The sequence below is a fragment of the Sinohyriopsis cumingii genome, unplaced genomic scaffold, assembly GCF_028554795.1.
Source record: "Sinohyriopsis cumingii isolate HCF-2022 unplaced genomic scaffold, ASM2855479v2 utg002228l, whole genome shotgun sequence".
Classification (NCBI taxonomy): domain Eukaryota; kingdom Metazoa; phylum Mollusca; class Bivalvia; order Unionida; family Unionidae; genus Sinohyriopsis; species Sinohyriopsis cumingii.
The window spans coordinates 258451-285342 of NW_028316164.1; the positions used below are offsets into that span (position 1 = coordinate 258451).

At 34.6% G+C, this 26892-nt stretch overlaps 1 long non-coding RNA gene across 1 annotated transcript in view; it reads left to right on the forward strand.

Moving 5' to 3' along the window:
• Positions 1-1080: 1080 nt before the first annotated feature.
• The window catches only part of LOC149770895 (uncharacterized), a 44225-nt gene continuing 18413 nt past the window's right edge, over positions 1081-26892 (forward strand). Inside the window, exons 1-4 of the long non-coding RNA XR_016418444.1 lie at positions 1081-1208; positions 8520-8565; positions 24685-24705; positions 25571-25591. This is a non-coding gene — a long non-coding RNA (uncharacterized LOC149770895). The remainder of the gene's footprint in view (positions 1209-8519; positions 8566-24684; positions 24706-25570; positions 25592-26892) is intronic.

Below are 26892 nucleotides of genomic sequence, written 5' to 3' on the forward strand. Positions count from 1 at the left end.
TGTCTTTCTAGATGAAAAAAGTTGTCTTCTTTATTTGATGTCTTCTCTCTTCTTTTTCCACGGTGGTTTATTGTTCTATGCTATTTTTGGTATTGGTGGTATCTTTGTCTTTTGCTTCTTTTTTACGTGATCTTCCTGATTTCTGCTATTTGTCCTCTGCGTTAATCTTTTTTCTCTGCATTGCTATTGACGTAATCCGATTGTTCCTTTGGTTATATATCGCTTAATATTAATATTGGTTTCTTCCTTTTCCCTATTTGTTATCTTGTTTGTTATCTGAATGTGCAATTTTAATGGTTAACCCTTGTTTTTATATTTTTTAACTAACCATTAATATAATTATTATGTATTTGTATTATAATTATTGTTATTATTGTTACGTCATTTGACCCTTACCCCCTTTTTAACTCGACATTTTGTCTATTTCTTTGTCATGGTGTACCTTGTGTGTACGTGTATATAGACGGATGAGTGCTAGTGTATTTCTTAAGCACTAGTTATCACTGTGGGGGAATAATACATCTACTTTCCTTCTCCTCGGATATGCTGATATACAAGGTATGGTGATTAGGTTTTATTGAGATGGCTCTATATGGGGATCGAGTTAATGATTTTTCCATGTTTGATGGTATTTTGTAACTATTCATGTATTATTTGCCTCTCTGTGTATGCACGTGAGTGTGTGTTTGTCTTTTATTTCCCCTGCTCACTTGACGATCGATCTATCTCGATACTTTCGTGTTTGCTTTTGTTTGTTGCATCTGTTGTTTTATATTTATCCTCTTTTATCTACTTTATTAATGAATTCCAGGATTACACACACACACACACACACACACACACACACACACACATATATATATATATATATATATATATATATATATATATATATATATATATATATATATATATATATATATATATATATATATCAACTAAGCAGGGGCACTTGACCTAAAACTAACATGCGAGATGGCGCTATAAAATCCACTAAAGTTAATAATGAAACCCTTAAGCTTTATTGGAAAAACAAATTACTGTCCATGTGTTTCCTCAATTATATCTCTTCGCAAGGTCACGCCATTTTTTGAGAAAGCGCATAAATACTCAGGATTCTGAATTGTTGCGTTATTCCAAGTTGGAGACCAACACTGATGCTGACATGGTTTACAGCGATGCGTAATCAGCCATCTTTAACCTTGATCGTGAGTACGCCTTTTTTTAGCTTATTATCAAACATAATCACGAAAACAAATCTGACGAATTACAATACTTAATGCCTTGTTTACTATAGAGTGTAACTTGACTTTCAGACTTTGAATGACGTTAGTGTGGAGGTAAGTTCGCTTTTGAAAAATGTGGTTTAGCACTGAAAAATATGAAGATCTGAACGTAAACATGATTGAGATGGATGCCCTGTTGTATTGTACAATTAATTTGGAAAGATCTAGATGGTTTAATGTTCCTGTCTCCAAACACCGGATGCGATATTCAACAGTTTTCAAAATTTCTGTCTTAAGAAATCATTACTTGCATTCCAAACTAAGGTAATGACAGAATATTCATAAAAAATGACATTCGCAAGTGACTTATTAAGGTGAGGAATTTGAAATCTTATAGCGTAGCCTTAACCCGTTAAAGCAAGTCTGATATTTAATTAGACCTTTCGGTACAGATAGTAGTACATACATTTCCGGTAGAAAATTTAATTTGTCGCCATTTTTACGTGATGTTAACCACAGCCAGGTAAAATGTTTTTTGGGGGTTTCCGTCCTTGATATTCAACTCTAGAGTATGACCCAGGGAAAAAGTAACATTTTTCTTAGGTTATTTATCTCCAATATTGAGATAGAATTATGTCTAAATATGGGCTTTCAGTTTTCTGGGTGGCATAACTAAACACAAAAATATCATATATATATACGTCACAAATGTACAGGCATTACCTTTCCTCACGATATATGGGTTCGATCCCCGGCCGAGTCATACCAAAGACTTACAAAAACGGTACTAACAGCTGCCTCGCTTGGCGCTCAGCATTAAGAGGTTAGTGTTAGGACTGGTCGGCCCGGTGTCAGGATAATGTAAATGGGTGGGACATCATGCTACATGTCTGCGGCATGATGCCCTAGTGCTAGACATCACTTTAAACTGCCACACTGCAGTCATCGTAGCGATATGACTGAAAAATTGTTAAAGCTACGTTAAAAATCAAAATCACATCACATCACATCCTCACGATATTTTATAGCACATCACTGATACATGTCAACGGGCAATTACAGTCAATTATGTTGTAATCGTCTCTTAAGTGTATGTTGTCATTATGGAAAACAGAATCTATGGTAACTTGACTCCATAGGAAATATATCTTGGATACAGTCTTCATGTGGGAATATCTACTCTAGGTTAATTTTTTTCCCATGGGAAATCAGCTATAGAGAAAAAGACCTCACAAGATGGATATAGATAGCTTTATATGTATTTGCATGTAATTGGTGAGATCCACCTTAACCATAAGTGTAGAAAGACAATCCCAATTAATTTTGCAAGGTTTAAACGTGAAAATTGCCAAGTTTAGTGTCATGTATGTAAACGTTCAAACATTCAGTAACCGCATAAAAAGAACATATATTAACGTTGTAAATGTCACTTACAGTTAAAGGATGTAGTTCCACATCTATGCTTAATGCCATTGTTTATGACCTTAAGTAAATTAATTTGTAAAGTATGTAGAACATGGCTCCGCTTGAAATCAGGCTAAGTCAACTAGAATTGTTTGTATCACCAATTACACATTAGGTTATTTTTTTACAGATAAGGTAAACTGAAATATTTATCTTCACATTAACAAGACCTTCGATGTGTAGCACTTACTGAAAAAAAAGTATATGTCAAACTTTAAATGACATTGCACAGTTCCATTGTCACTGTGCATTTTATGACATAGTTCAGTCTACTCAAACTGTGCTGGCTATATGGGTGAACGATTTTCTTGTGCAACGTGTTGAAATGATTCGATATGGATTTCTCACCCATGCGACAGAGAAATCTAGCTGTTTTGCTAACCTTACTTTTCTTATCTCAGTCTTGTCATCTCAGACCTGTCGTCTCAGTCAAGGTGTCCACGCGCTCAGAACTACTTTTAGAAATAGAAACCCTTGTTGTCTTATATTGTGCCTGACGTAGTTGTACTAAAATCAAACAACAACAACAACAACAACAACAACAGCAACAAATATATAATAAAAGCGTAGTAACTTAAGGTAAATCCATCTTTGAGAACACACCATAAAAACAGTTCGAGAGAGACAAAGACACAAATGCATACGATGTCGAACGTTTTTGGTATTATGCTATTTTGGTTCCACAAAGCATGGTCAATTGTATCTATATGCAGGCTATGCTCAGTACATGTTTCAGGTCAGCGTCATTAAATTTAGCTAAAGCTACCTGACTAGTTTTAAATACTTTGTGCGAAATAAATTATATTATGTTACCTACATTTAATGACGTTGACCTGAAAACTGACTGTGCTACAGTTAGGATAAAATTCTCATTGCTGTGTGGAATGAACTTTAACAAAAAACACTGATCCACGCACATAGACTTCAGACCTGTACACTTAATAGCCTCTCAACTCTCTTAACAACTACGGAAAACTTAGTAACAGCCAGAAATGTGTTACATAAAACATGCTTTATAATAATTTTATTAAGCATCATCGTTGTGCCCCGGTTGAATAAAAAAATATACCTACACTATTTAATGACAAATGTACTTACCAGATAGAAGGAATCATTTATCCGTTAACGCATTAATCCATAAGCAAATTTCACTGTTAGCACTTGCCATATTTCCAGAACAGAAACATAAATGTTCAAAGAACCGTGAACTTGAAAGTTTAGCACATATTTATCTACTAGAGTCCGTTTTTGGATGGTCTGATATGCACGGGGGTAATTTTATAATCAATATTAAGGTCAACTCATGTATGGCACACACCGTTTCACCTCCTCCAAAGAACAGAATAGTTAAATACGATGATGACACTGATCTCTAATTACCCATGAATAATCTACAGAAAGATATTACTCTTCTTTACTGCTTGTACTAAGTGTAACTACAGTAGAGCTGAGTAGCCAATATCGTTCTATTATTTACAATATAACATTTCAAAATTGGAACTGATGAAAATAGAACAGTATCTTGTAATAAATATTAACTATTTATTGTCACTTTTATGTAACATCAGTTTATTAAATGTGATAATACCTCATTAGTATGCGATTTTTTATGTTGTTATTTTTCTTTTCTCACTAGCATAAACTGTGTACTTCGGACGCAACGGTCACACCACAGCCCTCATTAACATATTTATATTCATGCGCCGCATGTAAACATCGGACTTGAACACTAGTGAAGAATACTTTTTTACTTTAAAGGAAACTATTGGGTGAGAAATATAATCTACGTTGGGGTTCGGACCGAGACAACGAAATCCCAGTCGCGGGTATATAATATATGTCTCCCCTCTCGGCAAATAATATACACTCTTGACTGGGATTTCCTTGTCTCGGTCCAAACCCCAACCTAGATTCTGTATATACAGATCAACCTGATGACTTGTTCATCTTAAGATGATATGTCTGTGGTCGAGTGATGTGTTTTTATGTGCTTAAAAATTGGCTGTACTTCTTATATTCAGATTACAGACAGCGATAAACTTATCATACGTTAATATGCCATTTCCTTCCATGACTGGCTTAATATATCGTCAGACAGACTACTGCTAATTGTTAGTGATTTTAATGTAACCTTTTGGATGTTTTCAAGCTTCTCTATTTGATCAGATGTATGACTCTTTTCGGTCACTACACATATTGTGCTGCACTGCATGAATACTTTAAGAAACAATTGCATGTCGTCACATATTAGGAAGGCATTACGATCGTATGTTCAAAACAGAATAAACAGTACAATTTGCTCGCGAAAGTAAAATATTATCTTGAACATGGCCAAGTGTAGGTGCGAACAAGACTAACAAATCCAGCACGCTGTACTAAATATAGTTGCCAGACAACTGCATCGGATACAGACACTCTTTGCTGTCAGTGAAAATGGAAATTATTCACAACACTCACCACTAACACCTTATAGAAATTAAAATGGTGACAATAACTCAAGCTGTATGTAATCACCTTCCTCTCTAATTTTGGGCTATTTTGTTTACCATTTTAGATCTTTCAGTAGCTCATTACATATAACAAAGTAAAAAGAGAAATTCCAGACTTGTTACCCATGTATGACTTAAATACCTTACAGATTACCTTATAGTCGCTTTTGCATAAAGCTAATATATTTTTTTAATCGTTTTGAATTGTGTTTTGATGAAATTATTTTGGTGTGTCATGCAATAAATAACCTACACTTTGTTTTGATTGTCGGTTATTGTGTTTCCGTGCCTTTGCGAAATAATTGAGATTGATTTCTCTGAAATAGACGTATGTTTCTGTGTACTTAATTCTTGTCATTCAAAAGCGGATTAACATCATCGTATCCTAATTAGGTATTTGAACCATCTTAAGGCACATCAAACAATTTTGGTCTTGTTTGGCTCAGTAATGCATTCCACAAAGGCCTTATTCACTACCTCAAATTAGAAGAAAAAAAAAACAGGTTACCGATGTAAAATATAATACAGAGTGGAGACTTTACAAATTGGTGATACACATCACCATTTATGACGCATAATTAGCGGGTCCGTTTCACGAGGTCAAGCTATTCGGAACAAGTACAGAGGGGCAACTATTTATATTAAGCCATTGCTTGATCAGCATTACATTGAAACGTTGATACCTATCCAGTTTCCATGTTTCCAATTAGCATTCACGTTTCATTGCAAGTGAATAAGGAAAGAAAAAATTCAACTGAATTACTTGTAGAACCTGCCAAGAATTAGTGTAGCATGAATGACTAGGCGAATATATTCGTTGTCACCCTTAATAGGTCACAAAAGACGATGACATAGTTTGTGATATTTCATTTAAAAAATTTACAAGACGTATGAGGTCAATGAGCACAGTTTCCTCGACTAATTCATTTTGATGGCATATCAGTATTTTATTCCGATTGTGGGTGATGCATGGTTTATTAATAAATATATTTGCCTTTGGATTTAAAAATAATTCAGACTTTGTCTATAGCTTGCAAAACAGTCAAGTCACCATAACCGAAAAAATATATTTTCAACAAGCAATGACGTCTTCACCATATATGCACGTATAATAAGAATTATAATGGACACAAAAGTTGTAAAATGAAATTCGATCCTTGGGTGAAAATAAACACTATTTAGTCATTCCATAACAAATCACCAACACATTTGCCCAGGTAACCATCTCTTATTTTCATGTTTTGTTCCAGGTATACATATATACAAATAACACATGCATGCATAATTGATGTAATACATTGGGAGGGGTGTAGCTTAGTTTTTATTTTGCACATGCACATTCATCAGCTTGCAATGGATAGGTTTCAAATGCTTGTAACTTTTTATTATATTAGTCCCATACTGAAATGTACCATACTACGTTTATGTGATCATGAAAATTTGAATCTGAGCTCCGATTTTCAATATATCAGATATTTGCATATATAATCACTCTAAAATTAACATTTATCAAATTATTTTCTAGCATAAACTGGAGGTTATGTTCGGCTATAAAGTTGGAAAATAGTGTCAAGGTGCATATAACTTTATCTACATTTTACGCAGAGTCCATGAACATGGATTTCTGTGATGGGATATTTGTTATCGCGGTTAATATATTCCTATGTGGTGAGGTTTCTGCATAACGCGTGATTTCATTCTTGTTACCGTAGCATACTTTAAAATCAGCTCTATACCAAGAGCAAAATGCATATTTATGTCCTTTTGATGTTGATTGTAGACACCGAAATTCCCGTTTCCAATCTAAACTGCTTTTCTTGTGATATTTCTGCTGCGTGTATTTTCTGTATTGACATTGGCATTTTTTAGCATACTGACACACTTTAAACACAGAAGTCAAACGGCATACTGACACACTTTAAACACAGAAGTCAAACGAACCCATTTAAGGCCACTAAAGTTCTTAAATAAAACAAACACTGTAAATTAACATATTTTAGTATGCCTAAGTTACTGTTAATCATACAGGTAAAATAAATGTAATCAATCTCGTCAACTTTAAGCACCAAAACAGAACATACCTTGTGGAGACAATCAAAATAATGTTAAATGTTTATGCTGATTGAGCTCTTTAATAACTTAGCCATAATTAGTTAATCCTTTCGAATTGCTTCTCACGAATAGTATAATCCAACCCCACGTTTACTGATTAACTGACTCCTAGATATCATGTGCTTGTATAAGACAGTTACATTTTCATACTTTCTTCTTAACTGAATCGAAGACCGTCTCCTCTGGTCTTATGTTAAGCGAGCTATTTTGTTGATCTGTAGTTTAATTGATTCAGTGATGTAAATATTTTTTATTACCTCAAAACTGATAATAATATGCCTATTACAAGAAATGTTCCCAAACATACTCAACTGGTACTATAAAACAGGGAGTAGTGATACGTGAAGTATACATTTATGCGCCAAATCCGAAGTAAATACTTATGACAGCATGTGAATGTATGAAAAATAAACGGGAGGGTTAAAATGCTGACGATAATGGAATAAAGCAAGAGAAAATATAATAGTATTATATGGTGGTGTTTAGGAAAGCCCAGAAGATGAACCGTATGATGCTAAAACAGTCATGGCAACTGATTCAAGGCTCGGAGCAGAAGCTGTAAATACAATCCTTTTTATAATTTACATAGGTTACCATACATATATTCAAACATAAAGGCATCCACAGCAATCAATGTGAAATGTTGCAATTATGCTAATATGGTGTTAGTGTTGTCAAGGTCGGACAATCTTGGAGGTACCAGAAAGTGGATTCTTCTAAGAGTTCCAGCCTATATAAAACTGGGTTGGGGACGCAATATTTACAAAATTGTTTACCTGATTCGACAGGATCCATGGGCGTAGTCACGAGAATCAGACACATTTTTTTTTTTTACCATGGTTCTGGAAACAAGAGACGGAAAGGGATCACCCAGGTAGAGAAGATAGAAAGAACATGGCTTGAAATGCCTAACTCAAATTGCTTTTATGACTTTTAGCCCATTTTTTGAATAACTTAATCTGACTATGTTCCACTGAATGCTTTAATATGGATTTAAGACATATTTATCTGTATGAATATTCCCTTATGAAAATGGATTTCTGACGGTACATGATAAATGATTTAATGTGGCTGATATATTTGTCACTTACCTTAAATATAAGGGCTTGTTGATATGGATAGTGTTGAACTGGGTCAAATATTGATATATTTCCTAACATTTATTTGAATGTTTTATGTGCTGATATTAGATACAAAGTTCCAAAATTATATTCTGTGTTTTCTTTAGAGAAACGAAGATTTTGGTGCGCATTCCCTAACTTCAGAAGATGAGCGTAAGTATTGATAATTTCTTGTGAACTTTTAGAAGTGTGTTTTAATGAATCTATTTGTTATTAGTTTTTCTTCCTTACGCTTTTGTCTGCCGTTAGTTTTTATTTGCAGAAATACTTAGTTCCATATTTTGTTTCATTGCCTATCAGTTCTTTTTTCTGAAATGCTGCCATGGTTTATGTAAAGCAACGCCATTTTTTATTTCAAAGTAAAAACAATTTTAATGGACTTTTGATATTTAACAACTAATTAATTATATTTAGTTCCATATTTCGAAATTCATTTTTTAGATGAGTATAACGGTACAATATTGCAAAAAATAATTTGCAAAGACGAAAGCATACAGTGTACCAGTATGAAGTTCTTGCGTTATTAATGCTTGATTTTTGAACATTGTTTTCCTTTTTTATATAAATTTGGACCTTTTATATCAACAGATATTTCCTCATGAATGCTTGTTTCTGAATTAGGTTTGATATTTTATAACCAGTTCATTTGCTAACTGCATGCTTAAATATGATATATTTAATATAAAGATTTTCCATTTTCGGAATCAAAACCTCTAATTCTTTTGCCATTTTTACACTTTCACTAGTCAGTGTTCATGTTCTTTATTCTATACGAGGTGCTGGTTATTGCATTCTCCGATGACTCTTTATCCCCGAATGAATCGATTATGTATTATTTGGTAGTAACCGGTTCCGAGCTATGTGCCGTCAACATATTTCACGACACTCTACATTCGGTGGTATTAGAGTAAATGAAATATATGTTTTTATATCGTGAGTCTAAATAATGTAGATGTTCTACTTACGTTAAAATATACAAAAGGAAAATCTTCAGTTTTGATATCAGATATTTGTATACTCAAAATTACCGGTGTCAAAACTAGAGTTCGTATCTGGAGTTTACACGTTTTGCTGTTATTTCTAAAGACTGACTGTAACTTCGCATCAACAGACACGATGCTGGTCTTTCGAATTAGAATGCGAGATTCGTTAGTAACATTGCTGACATATCTGAATGGGCGAGTTCAAAAGCAAGAGATGTTATGAAGTTTGCTGCCTTTGTTAAGCTGAGAAATTCTATAAATTAAGGAATTATGTATATGTCCATATAAGAGTTCCTTCTTGGTATTTATTTAATTCGTTTAAGAAACTGGATACAAATGACACAGTTTTTATTGAAAGAGATTGTTCTAAAACACAAAAAGGTACAGCCAGCTGTATGCGTGCTTGTTTACATCGAGAGCTTCCATTTGTTTTGAAATGCCGATACGTTGACAGTGTTAGGGACCGACTGGCCTTAAAATGGCGTTGCCCAGAACTCCTTTAAATAATTCACAATAGTTCTAGAGCAATAGCAAGTCTAAGTAACACTGTCTATTTCCACTGAATAATCCTAAGAAATGTTTTTCCTCAAATAATACCTAAGTATAATATAAAACACACCCGCAGACTTGATATCACAACAAAAACACAAGAAATAGGTATATGATAACTGCCCATTCCGAGCTGTTGGATACAGGCAAGGTATCAAGACAAGTAGATTATTACTACTACTAACTAGCTCACAAATCGCAAATGTCTAATATCGTAGAAGAACTCACTTCATTTAAAACATCCGATGGAAATTAACTTAATTTTCTAAGATAATATCCGACCGATTTGTCCAATGAGGAAAAGACCAAATCTCATTAACATGTCCCCATATAACATAATTATTAGTAACTGTCAGCACATGCGTAAGAATCTATATATAGATTATATGCGTTTTTTGTTTTATACAGCATTGTTATATCTATGGGGGGGGGGGGGTGCGCCGTTATATTTTGAGCTTATTTGTAACAACAATCAGCACTGAAACTCGTTGGTCGTGGCTGCAGCTAACTGTTACAAATACTTGTTTCTGCTACCTACCTTTTCTACTGTATATGCTTTTGAGCCACTTAGCGGAGATTGTTTTGTTAATGTTCGGTCTAATGCTCTGTTTGACCCTGTTGCGATGATCTCGCTAGGGTTTACTTCCGGATTATCGCAAGTTTTGCTTCCCGCTGCCAGTGATGCAAAGAAAAACGTGTAAACTAATTAATTGATAAAGCTAGAATCAAAGTTTTTCATTTGTCTGCTTATTCTGTTCCTTAAATCAGTCATGTAACCAAAGAAAATATTATGTTACTGAGGAGAGAGAGAGAGAAAGAAAAAGAGAGAGACAGGCAGACAGACAAACAGACAGAGAGAGAGACAGAGAAGATTAGTAATTTCAAATGGAAAAACGATTTTGCTCCAAGCTACTTACAAAGCTGTAATTGGACCATAAGTTGATAACATTGAGGCATTTATGTAGATCTACATTGCATCAGACTTAATTCAACAGTGGAACAATTTACCAACATAAGTTATGAGTAACCCATCTATAAAAAATTTCAAACCTTGCTTGAGCATATGAACATAATGCTAATTTGTATTATACTACTGATGATCGGTCATGCCAGGTCCGGCATTCTTTATTAGGGACCAAGATGCTGAGATTTACGTACCAATGTATTCTTAAATCATGTTTAAGCATATGTTGCGGACATATTGTAGCAGATGAACCATTTCTATTAGAATGACAATATACAGCTATAAGAGATCAAGTTCGTTTCCTTTTACCATTTTTTCCTTCAATTAAAAATATGTTAAGATGAAATTATTACGCATATATTCATGACAGTGTAAAGCTTCTTAAAGTGGTGGCAACGTTTTGTTTGTCTTCAAATTGATGAACAGAACACAACCAGTGCACCAGTGATGATCTGAACTTCATCATAGTATATATGAATAGGGAAAAGCTAATATCATTGGTTGCTGATAAATAGTTCGATGGTTGTGGTTATCAACAGGCTGCTAAATTGTTTCGTCCATTTTATGCCATATAATGTCGTATTTTTAACCGTTTGTTGTGTGCAAATACTGTGCATCCATTATGTACATGCATATGGATATAGTCAAGTACTTTTGATGAAATTAAGATTAAATTTTATCTTTTCTGTTCGTTTTCCTATTGCACATACTACAGAAGAATGAGACGAATCTGCTCTGCTTCTGGAACATTAACTATAAAGTTCGCCTCTCTTTCATAAAATATGAAATCCATATCATAACTTTGTGAGGTATTGTAATCAATTGCACGTAACAGTAAATTATTTTGTATACATGATCTGGGTCCAGTTTATGTATTCCTTGACTGCCTAGCTTTAGTCAGCATGCAGATTCATACATGTGTTAATGCTAAGAATGTTTTCATAGAGTTGGCATATGTTTGAAGAATGAGAGTTAAAAAAAAAATGCGCTAAATTGCTTATTTCCATTAAACAAATGTACGTTGTAAATGCTTGACATGTCGGCATTTTGTGCAAACTTTGGAATTAAAATATTTAAATTATTTCGAGTATAATTCCTTTTCCTTCATTGTTTCGGAACTCCAGTCGGGGTTTTATGTAATTGCAATAAATATTACCCCAGGAAAGAAAAAGGATACTGGATACACGGCCTAAACCGCTGAACCCGAGCGGTTTAAACCAAGGAGACCAAAAGAAAAAAAGAAAAAAACCCACACAGGCACAAAAAAATATTTTTTTTGAAGCCGATGCATTTTCGTTAAAATAATTACCTTAAGCTGCATATTAGTCACCCAAAATCCTATAATTACTACTATAACAATGACATATCCGGAATATAATTTGCGCATACATAAATTTACATAAGACAACAGATGTCGTTATGCCTCATCGATTTTTAGGTCAATATAAAACAATTCCAGCATCTGAACTAAGTTGAAGCAAACTACTTGAAGCATAATAAATTTAATGGTTTCAATCCTGTAGAAATAGACATATAAAGGTTTGCAAATACAACGGATGTTCTGTTTTATTTGTCTTCTCTGTTGTTTTTTTTTTTTGTCTATGAAAACACTCATTAGGAGTAGAACGGGTTTAGGCTAGTAAGATACTAATTTTGCAATGTTCTTTGTCAGTTTATTGCATGTACATATATGCGACAAACTGATGTTGGTAAGCATGTAGAAGAAGGGTGCATTGTCAGAAAGAACGTGAATGAAAACACAGAGGTCTGTATTATTAACTTGTTTGATGAGATTGTAAAATTAAATGTGTATGCATCAGCCTACTCTCTCCGATAGCGATAGAGTCGAAAGGAAGATAGAGCAAAGAGACAGAATTTCCAAAGTCAGTCGTGCAAATATTACAAAGTCAAGGTTTATGGTTATATAATTAAAACATAGACAAACGTTGTGTTTTTATGCTGGCCAGTTTGGTGACTTTATATTGAATATAAATGATATTAGTGAGCCAACAATTTGCTATGTATTTACAGCATAACATAACTATTTGGACAAAGTCGGTAGAGCAAACTTGCTAAGAAATTGAACAATGAGACATAACGTATAATACAGAAATTAGTTGATGCTGCAACCACCATAAACAGTGGGTAGGACAAAGAACAAAAATGTCCAGCATAAAAAGAAAGAAAATATCAATGTTCATCAATATTAAGCCGGTGAATGCTGTTGGTCTTCCGGAGCTGTTAGAGTACCCTCATACGTTCCTGGCGATCTACAAGACATGTAGACACAGATTAGTCCGGGTCGAGTGAATGATGTCCCATTAAAGCACGGTCGATACCCAGGGGTGTAAGCCTGTGAAAACCACGAGGCTGAAAGAGAAAGTAAAACACACGGTAGAATGGCGATCTTAGAACAAGAGATTGAAGTGTTTACAAAGCTGAGACCTTTCTGCCTAACCTTATGTATTTCTTAAATGCATCTGACAATCGGAAAAGAAATTTTGCCAGGCTCTTAAATCTTCTTTTACCGAGTCGCCTAAGAAAAGCCTATCCCTGCAATACTACTGCGCAAGCAAACTTAAGAGTACCTATGGTGGATTGCAACTCATTGGGAGTAAAAAAAAATTCGACCCACATACAAATTTATGAGCTTGTTACACTTTTATAGTTTGTCCGTGGGAAGGCGAACCTCTATTCTCACAGAATCCAGTTTGTATTCGAGGTACTTCATGGTTGTTGACGGGGATAATGATTTATCCGCAGCCCTAGGAACGCCGATGTCAGCACATACAGTCAGGAAGCGATCAAGCTTATGCGATATGCAACTTGAATAGCAAAATCGTCCAAAATGACTTCTGTGTTATAGATAACTTTGTGTTCGCTATCCATTGACCAGAATTGTCCAAGGTCTCAAATATCAGGCAGCTGAAACTACAAACCAAAGCGTTTGTCAAAATAGTACCTGTTCCGCCACAAAAAAACGAAAACAGTGATAGTACATGGGACAAATATAAAGAATGCAGAAAAAATTTGACATGTCTGTTTTTGCCATAAACAACCTCTACCCAGTTGTTTTTACATGTGATGGCATTATCAATGCTTCCGTAATGTACTGCTGATTGTTGATTTGAAATTCCATCGTTAACCGAATCACCTGGTGGAAAGGAATGGTGATGAATTAGTCAGAAAGCCCCAGGAATTTTCTTTTCGACTAGACACAAGGTCGAAATGTATAAATTCGGAAACGTTTTCGTTCGCAAAAGGCCATGCAGTTCTTTCCGTATCTTTTATTCAGTAAGTTTGGCTTTAGCTTATGCTGATTTCATATTTTTTTCATACTTGTGTTTGCAGTGTCCCCATAAACCCCGCATCGAACCCTTTTTGAAAACCTACAAGCCTGTATTCCTTTGTGGCACGATCAAAATCGTGGAGCCAATATTGCAAGGGTCATTTCTGGCAGGGATAAGGAAAGGATCACCACAATTTGTTGACAAGGTTTCTGTTGTTGTTCGGTTAGTGTTTCGACGTTGTTTTGATCGTTGAAAACGAACATGCTAGTTGTTAGGTCGCTGCTGTTGCTGGCGATATTGTGGAAGTATCTTAAAGGGCTGACAAATTGGTTTGGAACAGCAAATGAATGAGTGCCTCCTAAACAAATGAAGCATGTGTGCTGAAAATTGCATGAAAATCCCGAAGAACAGCGAGCGCTTTTGTCGTAGCTAAAACAAACTCCCTTCGGATACTTTCTGTTTGTAATTTGTGAGGGATTGTTGTGTGTTCTTGTTATGACCTGACTCTAACACAGCCTTCACTTAAAGTTCTAGTTGCGTGTTACACCATTTAGCCTCTCCCTTTGCAACAAATTGTCTAAAGATTTCATGATAGTACCTCCAATCAGCGCGTGTCTCCTGAAGTTTAAGGACAGTTTCCATGTAGTGGGGAAGAGAGGTACTAGCCACGGGATATTTGCCACATAGGACACTAGCGAGCAGTCTCCACGCAAGAATCAAAAGCCCTATTGTGAGTTAGACGGTCGTAATATTTGGAAAAATGCTAAGAAGTTAAGGAGTAGTATTGTGCGTATCCAACTGAAATTTGAAATTCGCATCCTGCTAGTTATTCAGCAGGGTAGAAAAATCAATGCATGAGCCCGCCCATATGTTTGCCTTAATTTCAGCAGGGATTAGAGTGGATGGGAAGTCCGACGAGCTTACAAGTTGTGATTGTGAAAGCCCCCCCACCACCCCGGCAGAAACGATCTGGACAACATTACCTGTATCCACAGCTGTGCTTGTAAGTGAAGCCGTGGTTTCCTCAATGCGCCGGAGACCATGGATGCTGCTGGTGTGTTGTCCATTGTAGCAAGTTGTACAAGTTGAAACCCAGTGTGATGACTATTTTCCGTTGACAACCTAAACATAGCTACCAGCTGATCATATTTGTTATGGTTCTCCTGTGTCACTTGGGTGGTGAGCCTGTCGGAGACCTATTGGGTTATAACATTCAGAAGATGGAGGTCTATCCAAGCTCCTTCACTGGATGTTCCAGGTTGAGGGTTGGCGGCCATTGGTGTTGACAATTGTGCCTTCTTTCTGGACCTATTTACCGTTTATTGGATGTTGGACCATGTTGGTCTGGCTCACTTTACTGCCATTTGCGACGCCGCCTCAGCTTTCTATGCAGGGTGCATTCTGTAAGGAATGCCACAAAAAGTGAAGAATTACATCAATATCAGTGTATTACAACATAGCAATCGTTGGAAATGCATACCCTTATTGTAATATTATGAACATCACTGTTCACTGTAGTGAGATGAGGCACGAACTTTGTAATAGTAAGAATGAAAATGAAACAAGGAACAAAATTTGACCATTTTGAAAAGTACGGATCATAGTTTTGGGATGTGGAATGCAGCATAAAACCAGTACGAACATAATAAGTACAGGCCAGTGGGCCTAAACGAGCTGGACATACAATAGCCCGTTAACAAAGGGCCAAGTGGTGGAAGCAGAAAGCGTAAATGACTAATCAAGTGTAAAGTAGTGGGTTGCGTAACACAAGCACGTCAAGCATGACACTGTTAGCAAACGTAAAGCGTACAGACCCAGCTGTTAAGCACATATGCCAGTGATACGGTTTTCCACCATTTTGCATCCACGGGTTCCAATTCGATAATGCTTGTGGTTTCAGTATTTAACACATTAATAGCTGATGAAAGCCATGTTGCGTAATAACCCGATCCCTTTGCATTCTGAGGTCACTATACAATACAAGTCTAGCGCTTTGGGTCCGCGATCACTCTGAAATTTGAGTACTAGGCATCCAAGGTCGTGTTAATGATTTGTTTGCATATTGATGACCGAATAACCGTTCCGTAAGTGTGTGATGACTTCGTTGAACAAAGACTTGGGCTCGATGTATATTGACATGCCCCAAACAGACTCACGCTTGATGTTTAGCTAATAATACAGCAAAAGGTCCGAAGCGTTATTTGGGCGAAAACGAAACGCCCAGAACACAGAATTTTTGGAACATACAATTTAGGCACATGTTGTTAATGGTTTTATTACGGTTGTGTCAGTAAGAAAGAGTAATTGATTAAAATTGCTTGGGTGTGCTGAATCCAGAGATCCTGTCAACGCGATTACGTTATTAATATAGGAACTTTGAAGGATCATATATGTTCTCGATGTGAAAAAAAATCGAAGTTAAAAAGATATTGCAGGATGAAATTACCAGGAAATCCATGTTAATCGTGAATAAAAAATGCGTGTGTTTGGGCGTGATTATATGTGCGGGCTTGCTGAAATAACTATTGAGGCTTTTGAGCATAACAGAACAGCTGAAATCGAGATTTCGAAAATGAAAGTCACCAAAACTCCGGGCAAAATAAGGAGCAGCGTGGTAGCTATTTACAGACAATACACATATATTAATTTTCCTTAAAATGCAACCGGAAAAAATGTTATGGTGATCACTTACTTCAATCAAACTAGTGATCGACTGGCTATGCGCTGATTTTCAGTTCTAGAAAACAATAAAAGTAAACTAATTATAGTTCGCTTTATTTTCTTTTTTGTTGTTGCCTAGCACCTATTATATTGTATTGTTCATTACCTGATGAGGCATACACTATCACGTGACAGTGACTTTAATAAATGATCACGTCATGGATAATAGAAGGTAATGATCTATACCAATACCCGAATTCCACACTTCTGTCATTGTATAAATTAATGCTGTATTTATCAAACATTCGGATATACATATATGAGCTTCCAAAACCAACAGAAATGTTCGACTTGGACTTTGACTTTTGCACAGCCATATCGACTGCAAAAAAAATGTTAAAGTTTACGGTTTGTTCTTTTGAAGGATGCTTGGTGTGCAAATTGTATCCTTTTGGCCCCTGACCTAGATTATAGTAGGAACAGAACATTTACACTTTTATGTTGATCTTATATTTCCTACAGGTACAACAACCACCATGTGTTGATTACAATCAAATCATCTAAAATTTATCAAGATGAATTACTATATGGATATATTTTGTGTGTTGAAAGCATGTACGAACGTCTGAAGGAATATATGTACGTATCAGTATTTCTCTCTCTGTCTCTCTCTCTGTCACTCTGTCTATCTCTGTCTGTGTCTGTCTGTCTGTCTGTCTGTCTGTCTCTCTCTCTCTCTCTCTCTCTCTCTCTCTATATATATATATATATATATATATATATATATACCGACTTACCTACCTACATACCTAGCTACCTACCTACCCCTCTCTCTATCTGTCTCTCTCTCTTTCTCTCTCTCTCTCTCTCTCTCTCTCTCTCTCTCTCTCTCTATATATATATATATATATATATATATATATATATATATATATATATATATATATATATATATATCGATCTATCTATGTATCTATCTATTAATCGATCTATCTAGCTATCTATCTATATATCTATATATTTATCTATCCATATATCTATCTAAAAGTATATATTTATCTATCTATCTAAATATCTATCTATCCATATATATGTATATATATATATATATATATATATATATATATATATATATATATATATATATATATATATATATATATATATATTAATCTATCTATATATCTATCTATCTATCTGTCTATTAATCTATCTATCTATCTGTCTATCTATATATCTATATATTTATCTATCCATATATCTATCTAAAAGTCTATATATTTATCTATCTATCTAAATATCTATCTATCCATATAACTATCTATATCTGTCTATCTATCCATCTGTCTATTAATCTATCCATCTATATATATATCCATCTATCTTTCCATCTATCTATCTATCTATCTATCTATCTATCTATCTATCTATCTATCTATCTCTATTTGTGTGTCTATGTATGTATGTATGTATGTATGTATGTATGTATGTATGTATGTATGTATGTAAGCATGTATGTATGTATGTATGTGTGTTTATGTATGTATGTATGTATGTATGTATGTATGTATGTATGCATGCATCCATGCATGCATGCATGTATGTATGTATGTATGTATGTATGTATGTATGTATGCATGCATCTGTCTCTCTGTATATTGATAGATTGATCATGTTCGGCAAACTTAATATGTTAGCAATAATATGCATTTATCAATATCATTACAAGAAGGAGGTAGTATTTACCGACTTGTGAAAGGGCAGTACTGATTTCAGTAAATTAATGCATCTAGTGACTATTAGTGGTGCATCTAGCGACTATTAGTGGTGCATCTAGCGACTATTAGTGGGAACTTCACGCATTTTAAGAAGATCATATTATGTTATTATATTGTCCATTGTTAGTTTCTTGGTGAGTACATGTCTCGTAACATTAAACGCCTTTGCTGTTGAGTAAACCTTGTCCAAAATTTATACAGCTGCTAGATATGCCAAGCATTATGTGACATAATGCACACTTCAAGGTAATAGGTAGGAACGTGCAAGTATGTCACTTCTTGTGTATCCATACTTTAACTTCTGAAAAAGGGACACAATATTATATTCAAATAAATCATTTTCCATGCCCAGAGTGGCTCTCGTGTAGTCAGGTTTTTAGATAAAATCTAGGTCTCGAAAAGAAAGAGTACAACTTTGCAGCCATGATGTTAAGGCTGTAACATTAAAAGCACATACAATATTACATAAACTCTGGACAAGATATACATACTGTGTAGGAAGTGTCTAGAAAAACATAGGCAGGCCGCTAGTTAAAATATTCAAGTGATTTTAGCCATCGGGAACACTAGCAAGGAGCAGTGGTATATATCTCGATCATATTAACTGCAATATTAATATTTGAAGAGACCAGACATATTTAATGTTTAGGCAAGTGCTTTATCTAATCATATACAAACAATGTCGATTATTTTCCTCGAAAAAGAAAATGGATGTGTAATATGGTAGCTCAGACAGAGAGACTTAAATGCTATTAAGAAAGCAATTCTAGTTTTTCCACCTCCACAACAAAAATTATATTTAAAACCGAAATCTCCACTTCTGATCCATTTTTGTTTGGTCCTTCATAATAAATAACATAATCAGACATATTTAGTTTGAAATTCTGCTGAAAAGGGCACCTCCCAATTGAGTGGCACAGCTCAGTATATTGTTGGGTGAATCTATGTGTGTTGATACGTTGGGAAATAGTACTCGCATAGCCTGGTTTAAAACACGTATCAGAGGCTATAATGCTATTTCAGGATGAAAGATGTGAGTAATTAGAAGATTATAGATAAATATTGCTGTCTGAGTAGTTGCATGCAGATTACACACGTTATACAGTTTTGAGTAGAAGATCCTTATTGGATACATGAATATTAGAGGACATCAGAAGTTTGGATGCACTTTTTGAAAACGGTCAGTATCAGCTTTGTCTGTACACAACGCAGATAACTTGAGTCTGATCAGATGTTAATGCACGAATAACTCAGAACGTTATTATCAACCGTTTTTACTGTTTGAGCTTATGAAATTTTTTAATAAGGCCTATGATGCATCCGCTGGGCCTGACGAAATACGTTATCGTTATTTGAAACACTTTCCACAAACATCTTTAACAGTTCTTCAGGAAATATTCAATGATTTATGGATTACTGGTAATGTACAAAAATTTGGAAAGAAGAAACAATAATACCAATTCCCAAAACAGGTAAAGATAGCGCAGATCCTATCAGCTATTGACACATTTCACGGACGAGTTGTGTGTGCAAAACAATGGAATGAATGATCAATTCCCTGTTCGTATGGTACTTGGAAACTAACAATATAATATTCCAAAGTAGCTATCGACATGGCCGGAGCACCATTGATCATCGGGTTAGACGGGAAACATTTATTCGCGAAGCATTTATCAAGAAGACACATTTAGTAATGCTTTTTCTTGATATAGAAAAGGTATATGACACGACATGGAGGTACGGGATACTAAATGACTTGCACGATCTGGGTCGAGAAGTCCGTCTGCCCTCTTTTCATATAAATTATTCTCTCAGACAGATTATTCAAGGTACGAATAAGATCCACCCTTTCTGATAAGCACGAGCAAGAGATGGGTGTTCCCCAGGACAGTATTTTATATGTGACGCTTTTCAAAATCGAAATCAATAGAATCACCAAGTGTTTAGCTCCTGGTGTGGATTGCTCGTTATAAGTTGATGATTTTCTATTATGTTATTGATCAAAACACATGCATACAATTGACAGACAACTACAACAAAATATCAACATAATTCAAAATTAGGCCAGTAGTAACGGTTTAAAATTCTCGAAATCTTAAACGGTATGCATGCATTTCAGTCTGGTACAAGGACACCATGATGAACCTAAACTGACGCTGGATGGAACACCTACACCCGTTGTAAGGAAACAATGCTTTTAGTTATTATCTTTGACAGAAAACTGACCATTATTCCACTCCTAAAGAACTTGAAAGCTAAATGCTTGAAATATCCAGATCTACATGAAGTACTAGCGCATACCGACTGGGAAGTTGATAGAGAAGTCATTCTCAATTTATATAGAACGTTTATTTGCTCCCAACGGGAGCATGGTTGCGTTCTTTATGGTTCAGCTAGAAAAGTCCTACTTGAAGAATGCTTGACCCATTTCATCATCAAGGACAAGTTTTCGCTCTAGGAGCACTGAATACATCCCCGTGTATAAGCCTTCTCGCTGGAGCAAATGAACCACCTTGATCACATCGTAGCGAAACGCTTGGAAGTCATATTTGAACGTTCAGCTAGGTAGTCATAGTTGAAGATACTTGATTCTATTTATCAAGTAATAAGACTCTCTCTGTGAGCATTTAAGACATCCCCTTGTGAAAGCATTCTCGCTGAAACGAACGAACCACCTTTATCACATCGTTGAGAATTGCTTTCTGTACAGCAAGCTCTCAAATTAGGATCAAACGCCCATAACCCCCATTTTCGTCTGTTTTCAACCCAAATACAGAACCTTATACGTAGATAAACCAAAAGCCATACGTCCTTTGGAATTAATATATAATCCGGCCTTGGCAGTACCAAAATTGATCTTTCTAAATTTTAGAAAACATTCATCTCCGAAACACCTTCCTGCCTACTCAAACAACTAAAAATACTTTTAGCGCTACACGATGGCAAAAAAATCTGAGAGAAACCCTTCCATCTTCCACAATTCTTATGATGAACTCCGCGCCAAATTTAAGAACTACACAAGAATTTATAGTGATGGATCAACGGATGAAAAGGCTGCTGCAGCCTTCGTTTGTGGAAAACACAGAATACAAGCTCGCATGCCAAATGCTACATTTATATTTTCAGCCGAAATCAGATCAATAGACCTTGCTCTGCAATATATCGAAAACCAACATATTTTAAACAGCATTATCTTCTCCGACTCACTATCAGTACTTCAGTCACTACACAATAGAAAACTGGAGAACCCATTATAGACCAATATTTTCGTCAAAAATACTGAGCTGAACATCTCTCACAATAAAGTATACTGTTGTTTACCCAGCCATATTTTTCGTAAAGCTAATGAAAGTGCAGATCGCACTGGTAAAATGGCCCTATCCCAAGAACCATCTGATTTTAAAATGCTTCATACTGATTTTAAACCTAGTATCAAAGAGTCTTTATGAATGATGTAGCGAATTACAAACTTTATGCGCCCAAGCTTTCCATAGAAGAATGAAATCCTTCCTACAGAACTATCCGTAGAGAGGAGGTAGTCATTGCAAGAATTCGAATTGGTCAGATTTATATAACCCACTCCCACATACTAAAAGGTGACGACCCACCAGAGTGCGTTACTTGCAATGAACCAGTAGGGTGTGTTTCGACCTAAAACCTACGCGAGCTCTGTACTACAACGTGCATGACATGAAGGAACATTTTGATACTATTGACCTGACTTGTATTTTAGAATTCCTGAAAGAACTAAACATTTACTGTAAACTCTAACTGTTATGCCATCACCTTGTTCTTATTTTTGAGCAGCCTTATGGAGTTTATATACCGTTCCTTATTTTCAATACCTTTTCATCTGTCCTTTTATCATACACAATTGCATTCCCCGTTGACCGGGATGCTTTATTTATTACCGTTACTATTTTATCGTTTTATATTCTACCCTTTGGTTTTATGTCGCTGGTCGATACAAAACCTTCTACCACTTTTAAATGATCATACATAGAACATTTTGTATGGCGCTAATAGGCCAATCGTGCTGATGCTCCGTAAAAATATAATCAATCATTCAATCAATCAATCAATCAGTCAATCATAGCCCTCTTAAAAAACGAATAATCTCCATAAAAAGGTTTACAGTATTTCTAAAACTTAAGCTATATTGATTTGTGCATCTAATTCAGTAAAGCTGTTTTCAATACTTGAATTATTTAGCACATTATATATAATATTTGGTTATTCTTAATACCTACCCAAATTTTAAATCACTGCATTAGGAAACACATACATGTTTGACCTTATGCTGTATGTTCATCAAAATCCAGATATTATTGTTCGTTTGTTTTAAAAACACAGTAATATGTAAACAAAGTCTTTCAATTGTATTAAATGAATGCAAAAATCAATAGAGATAATTCTCTGAGAAATAATAAATATAATTTTTTATATTGTATCGTAAATCCCAGATACAATATTTTGTCTACCCTAACATATGTTTATCGGCATTAATTAGGAAATATGGGCATGCTTATGATGTCATCAATTTAGTATTAGTATTAGCAAAACATACATACCTTGTTGTCTGAATCATAAATACAGTGGTTTCACATGTTGTGTAATGATCCTCTGAGCACTCTCATGTTAAATGTTATACATGAGGATGTCTTAATTATTACAGAATTTAGGTCATGAACTTATTTAATTTTATGTACACAGTTCGTGTAGTAGAACATATGCATATACATATACTTGTCTTAGATCAATGAATATGAATAATTCGTGTTGCTTTAAGCATTTCCAGATGAAATGAAAGGCCATTTTATTTTAAAATGTTCATGGGTCACAATATCATTCAATGTATTTTGATTTATGACCGGTCTGCTTTTAACATTCAGTGTTGGTACTATGAACAGATTTAAACAGAGTTCAAATAAACCTTCCATTATTATTTGATGAAGGTGCTATAGCTCTTTTCCTTAACATGTATCATACATGCTTTTAACCATTATCTTTTGTTCATCAGGTATATGTATGTATTTCAGCTTTGGTTTTGAGTTTGTTTCAGTTTAGTCTTGTAGATCTTTTTAATCATCCAAGCCTGTACACATGTAATTATCGACTTTCCAAAATGCACCATGAAATATGACATTGAGTTAAATTCAATTTGCCTCTGTGTTGCATGTGTACCGTGACTTTATTGATTTCTTTTTAAAAAAAATTGCCATTCAAGCAAGCATTGGTGTGCAATGGTAGTTTATACACGAAATGCCAAACGCTTAAAGCAACAATAAAATCTTAAATCCTGTTTCATCATATGGACTTTAATATTTGAAACGTGTACACTATTTCGATCATTAGTCTGTTAGATGTACACATAGAAGCCTGACTACGTGGTCTGTGTGATCATCTGATTTTTAATTATAATTAATGGTCTCAAGTAGGAACAATTTCCATTTTGTGTACTATATCTCAGTTGTAATGTTTGAAGTAACATTCAGAGTTAAACATATCTTTGTAGTGTGTTGCAGTTAGTGAGACTGCTAGCTCAAATGTCGGAAACGTTAGAACAAAAACTCTAGCTATGATCATTTTATTGCAATTGTGCTAGCATTAATTATCAGGGACTTTAGGCCGCATTTCCACTAACCTGCATATGGATGCTTTTTGTTTCTATCGTATACTACATAGTGAAGACATTGGATCAAAGATAAAACCCTGAAAAACACAGAATATATCCAAAACAAACCAGAATAACAAGCTTGTTACAATCTTGCGGCAGGCGTGCCACAAGCTGATTTATAATGTTAGCAACCAACATAGATTTGCAACATAGCAGTATGCTTGTGCAATTTATGTTGCGATCTCGGGCGTGCTTATTTTTCAAGATTGTGCGAGCAATTTTTAAAAGATTGTACATTAAGCATGAACAAGCTTACTTAAGAAGAAAAATGTATGAATGTACAAGTCTGTTACAGCCTATTACTAGCATGCAGAAAGTTTGCACAAAATTAATTCATCATTTCTAATGTCGCACTTTTATATTCTTTCAGGACGTCAAAGCCAAACAAGTGGTAAAGTATTAATATGTTTACGCTATGGTATTGATTAAAAATGCATGTTAACGGTTATTTTATTTTAAGACGGGTCCAAATGTTGCAGAATTTGATTCCATAAAATGTGCGTTATATCTCGGGAATACGTTGTTAAATTTGCAGTTATTCTAATTCGTCCATGTAATACTATTTTGAAACGCCAGATATTTGGATGTTCATTTCCATGTGAATGGACTTTCGCGCACATACTGTGTACAAATATCACCTACTGGGGTCCCAAAAGACAACATAATACAACAATGGAATATTTGTCTTACAGTATCCATAACATAACTGAAAATATCCAACTGATGTTGCGATTGTGTGAAATGGATTATCATCTACCTTTTATGTTTCAAGCTCCTTTTTTACATCAATGCATTGCGCTTTTATCGGAATAATATTCTTAATTTGTGCAATTTTGAATTGTATTGTTCTTGTTTTATCCGTGACACAATTTTATTTTTCACCAAATTATTGATTGACGATTTTTGTGATTATCTATTATGTACTAACATAATAAATTTAAAATCCTCTTCATTGTATTCGATAGCTCTCTTCTTTTTGATTTTGAAAAACTTGCCGTTATTATCAAAATTGCCTTTCATCTGCTACAAAAAGGAAAGGTTCAGAGTAATTCAGCACAAAATATGGTGCTTTGTTCTCAAGATTGTGCGAGCTATTTTAACATGATAGTACAGTAAGCATGCACAAGCATAAGGATATGTAAAGAAACTTTAAAAAAATACGCATGAATGTACCAGTTTGTTCAAACCTGCAGCTCGATGAACGTTCAAACGTTTGAATTCGCCGTTTAAAATATCACTGTATTATATTCTTTCAGACAGGCCTACCAATGGGAATGGTAAAGTATTAGCATGTCTGCTTTCAGCCGTTTAGTACAAAATTGCAGGTGATACGGTGATTAAATTTCTCAGACGGGCACAATAATTTAGTACATTATGATGTTAGCGTTTTTAAGTCTGTGTAAAAGTACGAAAATTTGGTTTAAATACAATTTTTTGCTTAAACCAGTTCTGACTTCTTTCCTTGGATGAATCCATAGAAGCTGGAGATAATTTGGGTCCTACTCAACAAATTTCAGCAATCACTATGCAAATATGCAACAAACCCGTATTTTACTAGATTTGAAGTATAAATGACACTTTTGTAAATATCACTGAGACTAGACAAGCCACAACTTACTTGTCTGCTAACAAGTAACCTTGCAAACGTTACTCGTCCGTAAGAGAAAAAATTCTGACTCGGACAATACGGTCAAAGGATTTCTGCGCCCATGATTATTTCCTAAATATGAACATAATATAGTTCAGTAAAGTTACGTTTACATTTTTATTCTGTAAATTGAAATAACATGCAAATTCATGTGAACATACATTAACAAAACATGTTTCTAGATACAATTTGTGAATTTGCACATGGTCATAAGTTTGATTTATATATTTTGGGAGAATCTTGAACATTACAGATCTTTTGACTTGCAAAAGATACGTTTACTAAACTAAATTTTCTGTAATTCCATTGAGTAATGTGATCCCAGAAACTATCTTTAAAAAGGCATGGGGACCTTGATATTAAAGATCTTCAGCCATTTTAAGTTATTAATATTCACTTTATCTTTTTTTATTTTGCTTGGAAACAATTGTTTAAATAAATATTATGCTCACCATGTAGATCATATTGTAACTACGTTGTGTTTTGAACCTTGAAACATGTAAAACCCTGACAAAAAACCTGAAAAACCTCAAATTTTAAAGTTTAATTTCCGTTCTAACCCTGTTGTGATTACTGATAGGTTTAAAATGAAACTCGTTTAACGATTTCAATTTGAAATATAGGCATCTGACAATTACCTTGGTGCTGTCAGTGCTATTATTATTATTATTATTATTATTATAGATAATTTATAAATTCCAAAGGTGTACTGATATCATTACCACATTGAATTGTCTGGTCCCATTTCGATGTAGCTCAACTGCGGAATTACATGTATTTTAAATTTATTCATGATGAAACAAATACCTAGAAAATTTAATAATAACATTTGAGATATTAAATGAAAGGCCATTAAGCTAATTAGAAACAAATGCAATTGACACCAAGAAATCAAAGTAGATAGAGAACGAACAACTGTTTTTCTTCATG